Source organism: Sabethes cyaneus, chromosome 2 (assembly GCF_943734655.1).
Source record: "Sabethes cyaneus chromosome 2, idSabCyanKW18_F2, whole genome shotgun sequence".
Classification (NCBI taxonomy): domain Eukaryota; kingdom Metazoa; phylum Arthropoda; class Insecta; order Diptera; family Culicidae; genus Sabethes; species Sabethes cyaneus.
Genome location: NC_071354.1, coordinates 95,119,404 through 95,138,475, shown reverse-complemented (window position 1 = coordinate 95,138,475; position 19,072 = coordinate 95,119,404). Strand labels below are relative to the sequence as shown.

Genomic DNA, 19,072 nt, shown 5'->3' with positions numbered 1-19,072 from the left:
TTTCTTCTGTCTAAGGGCAAAAGTTTTATGTCGTTTCTTTATATTTCTTCACTTTTTATATTCCTAAATGTCTAAGTCAGTGATTTGCTGTTAACGTCTTAAATGCACTTTAAATCATGAGAACATGCGGACTACAGCTACCACCTTGTTAGAAGCAAAGCTCAAACAACTTACTGCTAATCAAAAAAATTGAAATATTCAGCATAAGCCCATCAACAGCATAGAGCCAGAGATTTTTCTACAACACTGAAAAAATAAGTTAAATATATTCCTAAATATACACTCCGTTCCTACGAAGTAGTAATGAAGCTAATAGGCACACCACTACCAGGTGGCAGGAATCAAAAAGATTTCTTCTCTTTTAAAAATAACCGTGTGTACAAAAAACACCCACCTAGGACCTGAACGTAGAAATTCAATCATTACGTTCCGCTTCCAAGAAGTTCTTTTATTTCGTGCCGGCTCTGGAGTCGATTGTCCTACAAAGTTTGGATTTCGTATACAAAGATTCGTATCGTACTCCCCCAAGCGCATTTAAATTGCTTCCTTTCATTGCATCACTGAAGTGTGCTCAATATTTGATGAAGGTTACACAAACACGAGTAGTACCAAACGAACGTAGTGAATGCACCCGCACCGGAGAAGGAAGGCGGTGGATCCATCCGGGGGAAAGGAACAATCGCATTGCAGTTCTGTCATTTGCCAAAACCCGAACCGGTTGACTTCAGTCATGCGTGCGTACCCCTATCATATCGATTTTTTGCTGCTTGTTGTTCGTCCAGGCCATTGTGTTAGGCGTATTCTAATTCACATTTTCGCACTACTTCCCGTTATCGGGCTCCGAATGACTGTCGCATGAATAGAGATCCTGGAGAGCCCACTTTAGCGTACAACCCTTCGTTTCATCTGGATGACAAACAGAAAAACACACAGGGCCCATTAAGAATTCGAATCTCATCATTGCACCGTTATGTTCTTTTCGAAGTGGAGCATAGCTGCCAGCAAGGCACAATAGACCTGTAGAAAAATTGGTCAAAAATTGAGAATTTTGCTTGTGTTTTTGAAAAATATTACGCCAGACCAAACATTGGCTGTCGCTCTCTGAAATTGATTCCAGCATGATTGATTGCAAATTAAGTGTATGGTAGGTAACATTTCCGGGTCAACAATATTAGTTAACCCCATTTTCGGGGAAACTAATTAATTTTTAGTTATCAAAATAGTTTCGGGTGTTTATTTCACGTCAACTTGAAACAACAGTGGCATAGCTGGCATAGCTTTGCAGGCACCAGTTGAATTGAGAAACGCGTTGTTTCGAACGATAAAGTCAATATGGCAGCATGGGCCCTACTAGGCAACCTATCTAAATCAACCAACTACTCCCAACAACGAAGGAAATATGGATCGGCAGGTCGCTTAATTTTGTAGATGGCTATCGGGTGGATACAAATTTTTCGTTTGAAGAAATTTGCTGCAAGGCAGAGAAGTGACACATATGCTGGATGAGACACTTGCCTTGTCCGAAGAGTTAGTTGCTTTAACTATAGAAGATCAACGGTAGACTGAGAGCGGAAGGTAGGAAGATCGGTCTAAAAATTAAAACGTCGAAGACTAACGACTGGAAAATTCAAAATTCGAAGGAACCCAGTGCGTGTCTGCTACGAACGGAAATCGTTGACCACGACGAAATAAACGACAACAAGTACTCCAATGTAGTTGTTCCTAGGCTATTCGTCGTCAGTTCGGAGAGCGTTTCGACACTCACAAGTTGGCTGCAACCTGGTCAAGCTATCCAGTCCGCTGGGTCCCTCTATTCTTGATGCCGGTTGAAGAGAACAGATCTCACTGCAGAGTCGTCTGGCATGCTTGCGACGTGACCGGTCTACTGTAGCTTCCCAACTTTCGTCAGGTTTAGGATTCTCTCCAAATAGTGACTCACTTTCTGCTTTCCATTTGTACTCCGCCAAACATCGTCCACAACAATTGAGATATATAAATTCCTCTAATACTTTAACGCGTTCCGCACTCAAGTCTAGCTCACCGCCTACACCATTGGAACTCTCGTGTTCACTCCAAATACGGTAAGTCTCATTGGGGTTTTTTTTACATCGTCAGTTTTGTGCTTATTGATTGAAACATCTTCGGAAGGAAAAACTAAGCTAGATATTCAACTTAAACGTTTCCTTGAAACTCATTACTCGTGTTGTTGTTCGGAGGTAATCTCCAATATATGAACTGATTGGCCATTTCAAGTTCACCGGCATTAAACTGTTGGATGGAGGTGAACGTATTCCCGGACGAGAACCATAAATATGTTTGCCATACGAACGACTACCATAATATATGTTTGCCATAATGTACGTTTGCCATAAATTACATATTCAACGTTTCCTAGATGATGGGCGAGACGGTCGTAGGTCGCTAGTGTTCGCCGCTGACCTGCCAGTGCAAGCAACTGCCCCCCCCCCCCCCCCTAGGTCTAGGTCTAGGTCTATTCGTTTTCCTAAGTTTATCGACTTCTAGTTAGCTTTCCCTAGTTCTCGCATCGAAATACCTTTTATAAAAGAAAAAAACGTCAATGCGTGCGTCAATTGGGCCTCTCGAAACATGGTCACGCTAGACCTTCAAGCTCTGAACTAGTCGAAGCGTGGTTCTAGGTCATCATACCAAAAATAAAATGTCGATTATATGAATTATGGCAACCGTACATTATGGTACTCGTCTTTATGGGTCTCGCCCATTATGGCAAGCATACGTTAAGGCATTCATAACTATGGTATTCGTACGTATCTCTCGTTTCTTAGCGTTTCACTCGTTCCAGAGTAGATTTGATTAGCTTGGAAAATTTATCCGGGTATCCATACTTATGCATTATTAGCTCTAACTGTTACCGTTTGACTGTACATATAGTAGACTACCCTAAATTCGACAATAATATGATGTGCAAGCACGTTAGGGGTCATCCATAAAGTACGTCACGCTTTTAGGGGGGAGGGGGGGTTGACCTAATCGTGACGATTTGTGACGTAAGGGGGAGGGGGGGTATAAAGTTATGTGACGTCACATGGAAAACATTTCAAATGGAAAATTTATTTGGGGAATTATAAGGCTTTTCGGAATATGCTGTACACCACTGAAGAGCTCCTTGAGTGCCGTCCTGCCTAAAAGATTTTTACAACCGCAAATAGCAGTCGCACAAACTCCTGAGGGGCTACGGGGTGCTACCAGAGACTAATGGCAATGTTTCGCCTTGATATTCGTGCTGAACTCAATCGATGAACATAAACTCATACCGGAGTTCCACAGCTAGTTTTAAGATTCTGCCGTCCCTCACTCAAAAGCTCCCTGAAGGATAGAGTTTGTGCCACTTGCGGATTAAATTTCGCATCTAAGGTAATGTTGTATGATTGCAAAAAATACATAAAATGACAAAATCCGTCATAAAAGTTCTTCCAAGACATGTTGTTGCAAGTCGTCAGCAGGAAATCCTGATTCTTTCAAGATTTTCCACGAAAATTTTCCTTTTTTTATTTGCTAGTTCTGTTTTTTAATATTTGATGGATTAATTGAAGTGAATTATATTGATAACTTTAAAAAATAAAGTTGGAATGTATATTCAATTATTTTGTTGTGAGGGGGAGGGGGGGTTAACCGTGACGTGACGTACTTTCTTAGGGGGGGTCATGAATGTGTGACAAAATGTGACAAAGGGGGGAGGGGGGGTTGATTTTGGTCAAAATTTGCGTGACGTACTTAATGGATGTCGCCTTATACTCTCGATATTTCTGAAAAATTTACCGGAGAGTGAAAATCTGATCGTCAGCAGCGCGAGCCCCCATTCGTCTGGTGTCGTTCTATGAATTTTCTAGCTATTACTTGAGGATAAATGAAGTGGGAGAACTCCTTATGGTGCAGATAGCCAATGGCTATTTTTGTAGACGCCTTTCACTTTACTCCTTCTATCCATTCCTCCGGCAGAGTCTTTTACATTCCGGCATTATTAGTAGTTTCGTACCATGTTTGTAAGGTTCTGCCGGGTTTCAGTTCTTTCCGGTAGCTTCAGCTGATCGATTTCTCTCCAATATCTGGAGCTGAGAAGTTACTATCGTTTGTGGGTAATCCCAGGTAAATTTTCGTTCGGCCTTCTTCTGTTATGTTACTATTGAGACGCTCATCGAAGAATTACTTCCACTGGTGGTCACCACGCACACGTTTGTGACCGAATTTTCCTCTTTGTCTCTACACATGTTAATTTTCGGTGTGTAGCTCTTACGAGTTTGGTTAACCTTTCCAGAGAACTGGAAGCGTGTCATCCCTAGCAGCACAGATGTTATACAGTAGTTGCAGTGACTAATATTAGTTTGAACATTGGGCAGCTACTACTTACTTACTTACTTAATCAGCTCCAGGCCGTGGTTTCCTCTGCTGTACGAAGAAGTCGTGTCCATTCCACTCGATCCATGGCCGCTCGCTGCGCGCCCCGCCGTCTCGTTCCAGTCGGATCGTTATTGAGAACTTTTGACGTAGGACTACGTCTTTGTTTACTATACTGGGAGGGTAGCACTTTGTGAAAATGAAAATAGAAGTGTAATGTTTGAATGAAAGATTTCAAATGCTAATAACTACTTAACTACTGAACGCAACTGAACAATTTATATGTCGTTGGATAGCTAAAATGACCAACAATTTTATGGAGGGGGTAAGAGAGCAATATAAAGTAGGGCGTAAAAGGGGGGGGGCTCCTATACAAATGAAACATAAATTTCCACAAAACTGGAAAACTAATCAAGCAAAAGGAACCAAATTTGGCATGTAGGGGCTTTAGAAGGCAGGAATATTTTTTATGGTGTTCTGAGACCCCTTCTCCTTTTAAGAGGGGGGGGGCTCCCATACAAATTAAATACAAATTTCCTCATAACTCTAGAACTAATCAAGCAAATGGAACCAAATTTGTCATTTGGGGGTTTCAGAAGGCAAAAATTTGTTCTATGGTGAGTTGAGACCCCTCATCTCTTTAGGAGAAGGAGCTCCCATACAAATAATATACAAATTTCCTGACAATTCGAGAACTAATCAAGCGAAAGGAACCAAATTTAGACAGAAGAATTTTTTTCTATGGTGTACTGAAACCCCTTGCCCTTCTAAGAGGGGGGTTCCCATACAAATGAAATACAAATTTCCTCATAATTTTAGAACCCATCAAACAAAAAGCAAAGCCTGGGTGTTAATTCCGTTATCGAAGTTTGACCTTCTGTTTTTATACGACAGACTTCGCAACCAGCTGTTAGAATACAGGACAGTGCGGGGTCAGTGCTACGATCCTATTGACTCTAACAGTCTCTCCCAGCCGAGATTCGAACATACGATGACTGGCTTATTAGACAAGCGTCTTACCTCGAGGCCAACTGAGAGGTTTATCAAGCAAATAGAATCAAATTTGGCATGTGGGGGTTTCAGTATGTAGTAGAAAGATTTGTTTTCTATGGTGAATTGAGACCTCTCCTCTCTTTAGGGGCTCCCATACATATAATATACAAATTTCCTCTTAACTCTAGAATTAATCAAGCAAAAAGAACCAAATTTGGCATGTGGGGGATTTTGGAGGCATGAATTTATTTTAAGATGGTTTGAAACCCCTCACCCCTGTGGTAGGAGGTTAAGGACTCTCATACAAATAAAACAGAAATTTTTGCGTATATGCCATATTTTATGCAATAGTCATATTTTGTGCAAGCGGTAAGCTGTGAAAGTAAACCTTCTCGGAGCAAGAGACAGTGAATCGATGCCGCTAAATAACGTGCTTGTTGTCATTCATGTCGAAAGACAAGGACATTCGAATGACACGTCATATTTGCGATGAACGTGCTTTGGCTTTAATGTTATTTGTAACCAATGGCCCTTCTAAAGGCTACAAGTGACTTAAAGTAAGATTATTGAAACATGTCAAGCTACGCATAATCATATTTAATACAATAATCTGTGGGTTGATCATTCATTACTATTTCACACAAGTGATTTTTAAAAGAAATCTTTATGTCTCAGTGGTTACAGGCATCCACGTATTTTCAAAGCAACCATTGCATTCAATGAAAAATTGAATCTGAATATTTCGCTCTTCTCTTTTAAACATTCACTTAAACAATGATTCTTATGAACATACATATGCCAGAAATTAAGTTTACATTAGTCTTTGATCTAATGATCTCATATAGTCCTACGTCACCCTTTCGTACAACCCTTAGGGCTGTATATCTTGTAGTTTTTTAACCGGGCTGTCGTCCGACATCCTTACGACGTGCCCAGCCCATCGCAGGCGACCGATTTTTGCGATGTGAGCGATGGGTGGTTCCCTAAGCAGCTGATGCAATTCATGGTTCGTTCGCCTCCTCCACGTTCCGTCTTCCATCCGCACTCTGCCGTAGATGGTGCGCAACACCTTCCGTTCGAAAACACTAAGGGCGCGTTGGTCCTCCACGAGCATGGTCCATGCCTCATGGCCGTAAAGGACTACCGGTATAATCAGCGTCTTGTAGATTGTTAACTTCGTGCGGTGGCGAATTTTGTTCGATCGCAGCGTCTTACGGAGTCCAAAGTAGGCACGATTCCCTGCCATAATGCGTCTTTGTATTTCTCTGCTGGTGTCGTTGTCTGCGATAACCAGTGAGCTCAGATACACGAGCTCTTCTACCACCTCGATTTCATCACCGTTTAAATGAATCCGGGGAGGGAGGCTGACCTCATTTCGCTTTGCTAGAACCTCTTCCTTTCATGTATTTTGTTTTCAATACATTAATGATAAGTCCAATCCGTTTGGCTTCAGCTTTCAGTCCGATGTACGTTTCTGCCATCCTCTCAAAGGCACGTGGAATGATGTCAACGTCGTCAGCGAAACCAAGAAGCTGGACGGACTTCGTGAACATCGTGCCACTCGTGTCTATCCCCGCTCTTCTTATCACACCCTCCAAAGCGATGTTGAACAGCAAACATGAAAGCCCATCACCTTGCCGTAACCCAGCTAGATAACCCGGAAACTGCCGAGAACTATGCCCAAATACTTGATGAGGAACTGCCTTCTTCCGTGGAGTTAGGTGCTTCAACCCTCGAAGACGATTGGGACAGAATACGCTAAGCTATCAGAGGGGTTGCAACCGCGGTACTAGGTGAAGTGCCCCGAAGTATACGAAATGATTGGTTTAATGGTAAATTATAACAAGCGATGGAAAGGGGAAAAAATGGTTTGCGAAAACTGCGATAAGGTGAACCAACTTCGTAACGGTTACATACCGAAGCCTTAGGTGTTGCGAGCGCGAGATGGTCAACATATTGAAGCAGTTCTTCGATGAACACCTCAATGAGGTGCAGAAGGAGGCGGAACGGAAGTTGACCCAGGAGTATCCATAGAAGATAGTAATCTCCTAGCACCTAATCCCCAAGAAGTCAAATGAGGAACCGCTCCCCAGTAGAATTTTATAAATCTAGCCGAGAAACTCTCCCAAGTAACAATTCCAAGTTTTATTACGTTCGTATAGTGGTTTTCATGACCAATTTCATAAAACCGCTAATAAAACTACGAGCTCCACCAGAACTTTCTGATGACCGCTATAAAACTGCTGACCAAGTGGCCCACTCCTCAGAATGTTTTCATAACCTCTATAGGAATCAGATTATAAGCTTAAGTAGTCGTATCACGCTCTGCTGAAAGCAGCAATAAAACCGGTTAAGCTTTAGCTGCTTGACAGCCATTGCCATAATTTAATAAAGCTTTTCGGTTTTCGCTCTGGTAAAAGCTAAATAAGTTCGCCAGCTTTATCAACTTGAAAATACATCAGTGAGCAGCAAAGTTAAAGTTTCACTATAGACTAATCTCAAGTTTTTTAGTCTTGACCTTGAAATGCGGTCATACATATATATTAATATTTTTTGAAACGATGGTTCTACAATTGATGAAGGGACGGTAGGGAAAGAAATGAAAATTTTTTTGGTGAAGGTGGGGAAGAGCGGAAAGGAAGGGGGGGGAAGTAGGAGCCAGGGCTGCCCTGGCGGGTGTTGTGGGTTCGAATCCGGTTGTAATCTCAGATTACAGCTTGGTTCGACTCATGCACCTTCCAGTATTGGACAAAAGGTAGGAGTCAAAATGACTACTTGTCAAGCATAGCTACCAATACCCCCCCCCCTTCCTTTCCGCTCTTCCCCACCTTTACCAAAAAAATTTTCATTTCTTTCTCTACCGTCCCTTCATCTATTGTAGAACCATCGTTTCAAAAAATATTAATAAAGTTTCACTGTCAGATTATTCTGATCGATTTGGTTTATAGCGAATGTAATAAAATATCTCATAGAATATTTAATAAATTTTAAGCAATTCCTTCGGTTTGCTGCATGTGTGCATTTAATTTCATCGTGCATATTGATATAATAGGTGGTTAAAATCACCGCGTTACTGAAATTTTACGATTTTCGGAAACTCGTTGTTTTAATAATATAAAAATATTTAGCTAGTCTAACTCAATTTCTAGCAAAATCATTTCAGTTGCGTCCTCTGACAGGAAAACCGATTGATATTAACTTTTTTTCTGCAAAACACTTTGCTTTCATGAATTTTTGTTTGCGAGCTAAAACAAAATAAGGTACCCCCGGAGCAAGTGGGGATACGGGGTAAGTGGGAACGACGCTCATAACTCTCTTCAATCTCATTTTCTCCAACTGAATCTTTCTAGAAATTGAAGGACAACTCCAACGCATACATTAAAATTATAGTTTAAGGGGGGGTTCTACTCTGGGAAGTCGGAAAAATCGGATTTTATTTTTTTTGCATTTTCGAGACGCATACCTTCAGAAATATCATGCCAAAAGGATTTTTTGATATCTGATCTCGTTGAAAACTTACGGAAAATATTGTGGGGTCACCTCAAGGGAAGTCCATTGCTGTACGAAACTTTGAACGCGTTTTCCCCGAAATCATGCTTCTTTAGCTGACGGTACGTGTATCTCTGAATCTAGTCGACCGATTTGGAATTTTTTTCTGCCTATAAAAATGAATTATCTAAATTGTTACGTAGCCGTTTTGTGATATCTCTATTTTTCAATATTTTATGAGCACTTAATTGACGATTTTTGGTGGAAAAACACCTTTCTTTTGGAAAAATAGCCGCCATTTCGGTAATTTTTCGAATTTCCAAAAACCGCTACGTAACAATTTAGGTATTGACCTAAAGCTTCAAAATCATCCTGCAATCCGTTCTACGATACTCCGTTGGTTCCCGGCACGTACCGCCAGCAAGGAACTATTTTCTAGAGGGCATTCGCGTGCCCACCTGCCACCAGTATAATAATCACTATTCTGGTATTCAAAAAATACAAAATATATCTTCAAACCAATAACCAAAATACCCCAACATTTAACTACAATTCTAGCATCTGAAAAAAGTTTACGAAAATCTATTATTTTTCGGTCTTCCAGAGTAGGGTCCCCCCTTAATATTAATTGACTTTCAAAACTCCAAAATTGAACTTTTAATTTGGGTGTCATTTTTAATTTGCGTTGCAAGTTGGACGCACCTTTCTATAAATGATAGTTTGGTCGCAAGCTTTCGTAAAAGTACATATTTTTCTGACGGTAGGTAAACATAATGAATGTATTAACACAGTGGTGCCCAGGCATAGGCATGGTGCGGGCCAAATCAGATCGCCCAAGAATGCCGCGGGCCGCAATAACCTCTGGCCATTCCAGTGCATAACAAAATGTAAAATATGCGACAACGAAAACCATTTTGTAGGAATCACCCTAAAATTTAAACCGGAAAGCATTCCGATTCACAACATGCACGAGGCATTACAACTAAACTGAGTGACTATTATGTCATCAAAAAAATTTCTCATAAGTCCACCATCTCTCAAATCAGTCCGCGGGCCGCACGAATCATCTTGAAGGGCCGCTTGCGGCCCGCGGGCCGCAGTTTGGCCATCACTGTATTAACAAGTTACACCTGAAAACTAGTTGTATAATTTGACAAACGAAATTAAATATATAAGTCGAAATAAGGGCGGCACTTCAAAGCATCCGGGGCATATAATTAAAGAGGAAACAATACTGAGATAAAATTATATATGGTCGGTGTTAAATCAGACCGGACCATGTCGCAAAATTTAAAAAAATAAGTTGAAAGCCAACGATTAAGAATTTCCTAAGCTACATTTTACTCTAATCAGATTTCATAAATGTTGCAAACAGCCAAAGATATAAAATGATTTCGAATGATTGATAGCTTTAAACTACACAGCAGCTGCAAACTTTGAACGCGTTTTTCTCGAAATCAGAGTTTTGTCACTTGGTTCGGTCTGACTTAACACCGACCATATGTGTTTGAAAGTTAGAAATCTTATTATAGCATAAAGCAACTCATACCTACAAACTATTATTGTTTTTTAAAACATCTAAAATATATATTATGCACATAATATTCTGTCGTTGAATTGCTATCCATATTTAAAAATATTGGTAAACGATGCTTATTGGCAACCTCATTGCCAGCATTGACAATCGGGCGCAGGGATGACGATGAGTACAGCGCAGATCAATAACTTTGACACATTTTCGCAACAATGCAATATTTTATTGAGCTATATGATCCAATTTATGTAATTTACGAGTATCCAAATTCAAGTTCTTTTTCAAATAAAAATAACTTTGAATTAGTTGTATCACGTTATATGCTAATGCTAAACAAACTTCATACAGTAAAGCTTTTCACTGGTTTTGAATTTTTCGGCTGTCGGTGTGCTCATTTGTACGCATTATTGTATAAATATGGCCAATGACTGAGCAAAAATATGATGTAATAATATATTATTTTTGTGTCCTAGAATGATTTTATGTGTAAAAGGAACATATAATACAATTAAAATGAAAAATCTCGCAAGTTTTCACAGAGTTCAGCATGTTTTGTGAGATCGTCAAAAAAATTATATTTATTTCAACTTCAAGTACACGATAAATTTAAAATCGCACTTTAGTTTGGATTATTTGAACGTGACATTATTGCTTTGATTGATTGATGAATTACAGAAATATGTTTTAGTTATTATATCATGCGAAAAATATCTGACATTATTTTGCTTGTATATACATAACTTCAGGGAAATATCGGGAAAAATCCCGTTAACAGTGCAAATAAGCTTTTCTGTTGGTAGTACGAAAACCATGCAACGCATACGCGTCACTTTGAAATATTTCACAAACATGTTACATTTTAGCTCGTTTCTTGCGCTTGGTTGTAAATGAGTATGGGAAAACGAAAGGTCAGTAATTAGCTTTGTTTTAAATCTGTTATCAATTCTTATTTAAAAGCAATCATGTTACTTGGGATATAATCATTTGCCACAACTTCATAATAACTGTGTTAGTATGGTTGGCATAAATCCATTTGGCATAACGGTCTTTTGGCATAATGGTAATTTGTCATAACGACTTTTTGGCATAATTGATAATTCAACCAAATTTTGCTGTTTAGAGCTTACGTACAAGGAGCAGCAATTGGGATTTAACGAATGAACGGCACAAACGAATGAACGTGAGAACCAAGGAAAAATGTACCATTGGGCGGAAAATTTCTTTTTTCGAAAATTATTTGATCTCCTTTCAAAGAAAATGTGATCCGTACTTATTCGTAGTCGCTCGTTCGGACCCAACAGAGCGAAAGTGTTAGAGGTCAGTGGACCAAGGAAAACAAATAAATCTAGACAGATGTGATTTCTGTGGGGGGAAGCTATCCGCCGTAGTAGCCGGCTCTTCCGACGACGGGTTTGCAACCTGCGGTCGTCTCGCCCTGAATAATCTAGGAATGCGACCATTTGGTCATAAAATGATGTTTGAAGAATTATGCCAAATGGCCGTTATGCCAAAAAAGCATTATGGCAAATGACATTGTACCAAATGGCGTTATTATTGCACGATACTCTAACAGTCGGCTGCAAAGCCTTTCGAGAAAGAAGGGTTTAGTCTTAAAAACACGTTTAAGCCCAAGGTTTTTTTTGCTGGACTAGGAAACTTTTACTACACTAGGCACCATTGTCTTTCTAAAATGTTTGGTACCTTTATGAACTGATCGTCCGTGGTTCAAGTAGATATATTGTAGGTAAGTTTTACATTTAATATGTTGCATCAATTGTCAATAGTCAATTTGGCATATGAAATTAAATCTTGTAAAAAATATCTTGTATTTTGGGCATTTTTTTTAAATTCATTGATGTATAAAGCATCGCTACATATATTATTGTACAAACGACTGAGCTATCAGCACTCGAAATTAATTGTTCATGCTTATAGATTTCAGCAGGACACCCTGTGTGTTCTATGCAAAAATCTAAATATAGCTTGCTGCAAAATTTGGAACGCATTCGTCTCACATTAAAGCGATGAGGAGCGATTCAACTCAATAATAATCTCTAGTCATGACGGCTTAACCCTGAATAAAACACACTTCGAGCCACTATGCGACGCGCCATCAGCAGCTGTGAGTATATGCACGTACTTTGCATTCAAAACACGTTCGCTGATGATGCTTTCGAATGCATACGGCGACTTTCTGCACCCTTCCCATTCGTTGTTGGTATGTGTATATGAATGAACTTCTCGGATCGTCTTTCCCTTCATTCGCTGAATGGAAGGCACTTGCCAAGTTTAACCCTATAATTTTTAGCAAATAATCATCAAAATATCACTCGCCTTACTTTCAAGTGTTCAAAGCGGATGAAAGGGAAAACAAACGCCGGTGCAGCCCTAACGGCTTTTCTTTGCGTTTGCCGCATCCAACCCATTAGCACAGTCATGGAGAAGATTGACAGCGAGGGCGAACCACCCACACAGTAGGTACCATCATTGGGGCAAATTGGTATGTCGGAAGAAACGCAGAACAAATGAAGCGAAGACGAACCGTCCTGCCATGCCATTCAGGATAACGATGGAAGTTTAGATCTGTGTGCGCTACCAAAGGGGGGAAACATCACCCTAGAGGGGTAAGAACGCAAGTAAATATCATGAATGATGCATATTTTAATCAACTTCAGTTCAAAAAACATTCTAGCGATTCCGTTTGTCTTAGTACCTAGCGACTGGTTTGTATGCTGGGGAAGGCATTCTCACACTTCTTAGACGACTTATTGCCTCTAGGATGGCTGCGAGATGCACTTCTTCAATGCCGCCAGAAAGGCAGTCAGCCATTTTTCGAAGGATGGATGAATATCAAGCGGGTGAGTATTTCACACGTGGCTTCTATTTTTAGTTTTATCCTGCTTCATACTTAAAGCCACTGCTGTTTAGAGCTTTGTAGAGATCTTAATGTGACCTTCAAAAACTATTGGAAGATTGCTGCGCTTCATAACGGTAGATAAGATTTAACTAAATTGGATAGGTAATTTATTGACTATACGGTGAAAGGATATGCTACTTCCTCCAACTAGCTGTTTCTCTGGATCCCCTGCAAATAACTGTTGCTTCATATTTCATTTTAATGAAGACGTAATAAGAATCCTACTTTTACTCAAACTCCACGGTTCACGACTTGTTTGTGATAAAATATAAGTTTCATAAATCATTTCGTGGCCGCGCAATAATAGAACGCGAGATTTTTATGTTCAATGTAAGTTACTCAACATAACAAAAAAGTGACTTACAGGATAGGCTGTTTTCGGTGCGAAATTTGCTTTGTCATGTAGCAGAACAAGGCCTAACAAGTTGGCTGTATTTGATATCGGAACCTGAAAAGCTTACCGGAAGCTACGGAAAGCTGACATAAAGATATCACCTCGTTGGAAAAGATTGCAGAAGGAAAGCAATTGGAAAATAATGAGACCGTTCGTTGTGCTTGTTAGTTCAGTACCAAAAATGTTGCAGTATTTCTTACGATATTATTAGTCCAATCAGTGCGGTAATTTAAGATATTTGTTACCACTGATGAACGCCACTAAAAACGAATGGCTTGTTGATCATCGCTCAACTTACTTTAGGCGAGCATCTAAGGACTGGAAAATCTGGTTCCAGTTAGTGGGAAAGCCGAATTTTACAGTTAAGAAGACTATTAGGTAAAGGCAAAGATCTTTGATCATTTTCACTTTACGAGATCATGCTAAGCTTTTCGATAAAGTATCTAATTCCCTGTTGATTATAGAATCTGAAACTATTATTGGCATTCTTTGCAGTCTCATAACAAGCAACAATTCACGCTAGTGCACAATCCTCATAATAATCCTGAATAATCTAGTTTGTATCATTTGAAGTCTAACTGTCCGCGTTTGCATTCTTGGCGAAGCAGGTAAGTAAATCTTTTCAGCTAAACGAAAATTGAGCTGATTCACTCGGCAGCAGTGAGTCAATGTGTAACTAGCTAGGTATATCCTGGAGGCGAATCTGTATCATAAATCAGACCCTTTGCTCAGGTTTAGTACCGACACGGCGAAAACTTTAGCACCAGACCGGAGTGAATTCAATTTATCAAAATTTAATAAAGACGAAACTCGGAACCAAGTCGTACTGCGAGCTGATAGGAATATAACCGTACAGATACGATTGTGTGATTTATTTCCGGGTTTCCCCTGCAGAAAGCACTAGATGAAAGTGCGGAGGTTGATGAATGCACCTTTATTCCCTCCTGGCCGGGGAATGGGACTTTAGTTGCGAAACACGAAGCAGAGATTTTTGGAAACGAGATTTTTCTACGAGCCCCCAGATGACGGTAAGGTTCCACGTTCGGACCGGGCGCATCCTTCGGCGAAATTCCATCCTCGATTAGACCGGAAGATAGCACGTGCAGTGTCATACGATTTATCTTTTCGGAATGCTCCGTGGAAGTTAACCATGGCATGGTGCCTTTGCTTAGCATAGGCAAGGTTGAAAGTCTGTCTTCGGTCGTTTTTATTCGCTCAGGGTGCACACACAATTTCCAGCAGACAGCAAAAGCAACGGTTCTCTGATTGAATTCTGTCACATTGTGTCACAGCAGTAATTTATCATACCGAAGTTGGAGGATCATTTTTCATCCGTTTGTGTACTAGCAATTATTCCAAAAAGTAGAAAACTGAGTCGAACAATGCCTATATTTGGTACTCGCTAATAGAGATACTATTCAGCACATGCTAGCACATTTAGAATTAATGAGAAACGCGTTTGTTCACGCACCGTTGTATTTCACAATAGCGCAATTTTATTATATTGCGAACAATAGCAAATTGCAAAACATAAACAATTCGATCGAAGCCAATTTTAGATTATTTTGTTAGATTCATTTTGACCACCTTTAGTTTATATTAGACTCCGACTGATATGCAGTCGAAAGTAACTTCTCAAAAAAAAAAGATTGATTCTGACAATGCGGATTTCTCATTCATGACAGGGAGTTCTGTAGTAAAATTTGCTGTTTCAAGCAGTCGTCTCCATTCAACGCGATCTTGGGCCATTCGTCGCCAATTTCCCAAACGTCTCTGGCAGTCAATCATTCGACATTCGACTTGAACGAGACAACTTGCACATTGAGCTCATCTGTTCCTGGTGTCGGTGGGATCGTTAAAGAGAACCGTTTTCATCGCATTGTCGTCCAGCAACGTTACGACGTTTCCTGCCCACCGTAGTCTTCCGATTTTCGCCAGTTCTATGATGGGAACCTTTTCAAGTAGTGCCTGTAGCTCGCGATTCATATGCCGCCGCTACTCTCGGCTTTTAGCTTGTACTCTGCCAATCATTGTCTGCAGCACTTACCGCTCGAACTCGGCAAGTCATGTCCCCGGGGAATAGCGTCTTGGCTATAAGTCCATAAAGAACTACCGGTCTAATGAGAGTTTTCTGTCCTGTACTGTCAGCTTTAGCGTGTCCTTCTTCCAAATCTTGGAAATAACCTAGTGTAGTGCCATTTCCAGTGGCCATGATTATTATAAGCTCTACTGGTGGACGATTCTTACCAGAAGATTTGTTGATCTTCAGTAACATGATTTCTCGTTTGACTTCTTGGAGTTCATGTACTGGGACATTACTATCTTTCATGGGCACTCCTAGGTTAACTTTCATTCCGCCTCTTTCTGCAACTTCGCCAATGAGATGTTCGTCGAAGAACTGTTTCCACCTGTCGACCTTCTCGCATTCGCTTGTGATCAAATGGCCTTCCTCGTTCCTACACATGTAAGGGTTTGGTTTGTGGCCGAAATTGGTTCACCTTCTCGTAAAACTTGCGCATGCCATTAGCTCGGGATGGTTATTTTAATACTGCACGATCTCTGTTCGGACGGTCAGTGGCAATACTCAGATAATTTTTTCAAGCCATCAAACCAATCATTACTGCGGGACCCTTTACTTAGTGCCGGAAACGGCCTCTCCGATGACCGAGCGTTTTCCGCCTCAACCGGCCCTAGCACCTAACTCGTCGAATGAAGACAGTACCTCATCCAGTATTTGAACGCAGTTCACGGCAGATTGAGGGTTATCTAACTGCTTAATATTCAGTCGAGGAGGACAGTTTTCACACCCGTATACCAAGGGTGACTGTTTTGAGCGCAAATATACTGCTGCTAGGTGATGATTAAAATTAATATCCCTACCCAGAGAAAACGTATGTTAGTAATGTTAGAGAACTAGCCATCTATGGGAACCTGGTTTCTCTGGTTCATTGTACGTTAGTCAGGTGATCTCTGGACCTGCCGTTGTGCAGGTTCTTACTTACTTATGTGTCCATGTCCGCCGGTCCGGCAGAACAAAGGGATGAAATCAGAGATCTCTACTGTTGACGGTTACCCGCCATAGCTTTTACCCGTCGCCAGGACAGGTTCTCGTCTACAACCCGGATGTCGTTGGCTAAGCTCCGTCGCCATGAGCCTCTGGGTCTGCCTCTGCAAACCTCGTTCGCTCCTTTCCTCAAGGTGTGTCCGATTCACTTCCACCTACGTTCACCAATTTCTGTGGCTATCGGCCGTTGATGACACCGACTATGGAGTTCCTCATTGGATATCCAATTATCAGGCCACCAGGCACGAATGATGTATCGCAGGCACCGGTTAATGAATACCAGCAGTTGTCTCCGCTGAGACGCACCTCGTTTCGCAGGCATACAGCGGTACGGATTTAACGTTTGAATTAAAGATTCGGGTTTTCGTACGTAGAGTGATCTGGTTTGAGCGCCAAATGTTTCGAAGACCTGCAAGGCACCCCTGGCCTTCCTGATCCGTGTGGCTATATCAGTCTTGGTACCACCATCGGGCGTTGTTTGACTACCAAGATATTGAAAGGCGTCTACCTGCTCAACTTGTTGTCCCGCTACTGTGAAGTTGGTGGAATTGTCAGTGTTCACTACCATAGACTTAGTTTTTGCTACATTGACTGTGAGACCTGCTACCTGGGAGCTCTCGGGGAGGTCATCTAACTTGCTCTGCATATCGTTTCGGCGTTGTGCGAGCAAGACAATGTCGTCGGCTAGGTCGAGGTTATTTAGTTGCTCCATCGTTAGAGGATTCCAAGGCAATCCTCGATTTGGTCTACTGTCAATTGCTCCAACTAATATCTCATCCATAACGATGAGAAACAGAAGCCGTGATAAAATGCAGCCCTGTCTCACGCCAGCAGTAACCCTCATGGGGTCGGACACGACGCCGTCGTGCAAAACCTTGCACGAGAACGCCTCGTACTAAGCCTCGATGAGATGAACTAGCTTATCTGGAACTCCTCTACGCCTAAGTGCGCCCCAGATGTTTTCGTGGTTGAGTCGGTCGAACGGCTTTTCGAAGTCAACGAACACCAGCAGAAGAGAGTCCTGGAATTCGTTGATCTGCTCCAATATAATGCGGAGCGTTGTGATATGGTCCTCACATGATCGGCCAGCACGGAATCCTGCTGGCTGCCGCCGGAGAGTAGCGTCGATCTTCTCCTGGATCCGGTTGAGGATTACCTTACAGAGTACTTTGAGAATAATACAGAGCAACGTGATGCCACGCCAGTTACCGCATTCAGTTAGGTCTCCTTTCTTAGGGACTTTGACCAATATGCCCTGCATCCAGTCCACCGGAAAAGTTGCGGTTTCCCAAATATTGCTGAAAAGCTGATGCATCATCTGGGCTGATAAAGATGGGTCAGCTTTGAGCATTTCGGCTGAAATACGATCTATCCCTGGCGCTCTATTGGATTTCATACTCTTGATGGCTGCTACAATTTCATCCAGCGGTGGCGCCTCCGAGTTCACGCGATTTATTCGACGAACTGTAGGCGTCGTACGCTGCTGGTTTTGTTGGTCTCTGACATTTGGAACTCGGAAGAGTTGTTCAAAATGTTCAGTCCATCGCTTAAGCTGTTCTGTACGGTCAGTCAATAGCTGACCAGCTGTGTCCTTTAGCGGCATCTTTATATTCATCCTGGTACCACTAAGGTGGCGAGAAATATCGTACAACAAACGGATATCACCATTGGCGGCGGCGGTTTCTCCTTGTTCGGCTAGGGAGTTAGTCCAGGCTCTCTTGTCCCGCCTACAAGCATGTTTAACAGCCCTCTCCAGTTCGGTGTATCGTTGACGGGCTGTCTTAGCCGATCTGGTCCACGCTCGCTCAATGACGGCTTTCGCCTCTCTCCGCTCGTCGATCTTCCTCCAAGTTTCATCCGAAATCCACTTCCTCCGCCCGCTGCGCGCTTTGCCGAGGGTTTCATCACTGGTCGTGATGAAGGCGTTCTTGATGCCGGTCCATTGCTCTTCGACGGTTCCACCAGGTGGCAGCTCCGAGGCTTGAGATTCAAGTTGTTCGACAAAGGCCGTTTTCACCTCAGGATTCTCCAATCGGCGGACGTCGTAGCGGCATCCAACTTTTTCCTCCCGTCGTTGGACACGTGCGACGCGCAGACGTATCTCAGCGATAACAAGATGATGGTCGGATGCAATATCAGCGCTGCGTTTGTTGCGTACATCAAGAAGGCTCCTTCTCCATTTCCGGCTGATGCAGATGTGGTCGATTTGTTTTTCTGTTCGGCCGTCGTGGGAAACCCACGTGACTTTATGTACTGGTCTATGGGGGAAGAGCGATCCACCAATGACCATGTCGTTATTACCACAGA

At 41.7% G+C, this 19,072-nt stretch overlaps 1 protein-coding gene across 3 annotated transcripts in view; it reads left to right on the top strand.

The window, feature by feature from the left end:
* Window positions 1-12,630: 12,630 nt before the first annotated feature.
* Window positions 12,631-19,072, top strand: part of LOC128737655 (craniofacial development protein 2-like) — a 90,704-nt gene continuing 84,262 nt past the window's right edge. For 2 of the 3 annotated variants that reach the window (XM_053832332.1, XM_053832331.1), the window contains exons 1-2: window positions 12,631-13,014; window positions 13,083-13,248. The gene's annotated coding sequence lies outside the window, so the exon portion shown is untranslated. Of the gene's footprint in view, window positions 13,027-13,082; window positions 13,249-19,072 lie in introns of all 3 variants that reach the window. The other variant, XM_053832333.1, reaches the window with a different exon arrangement.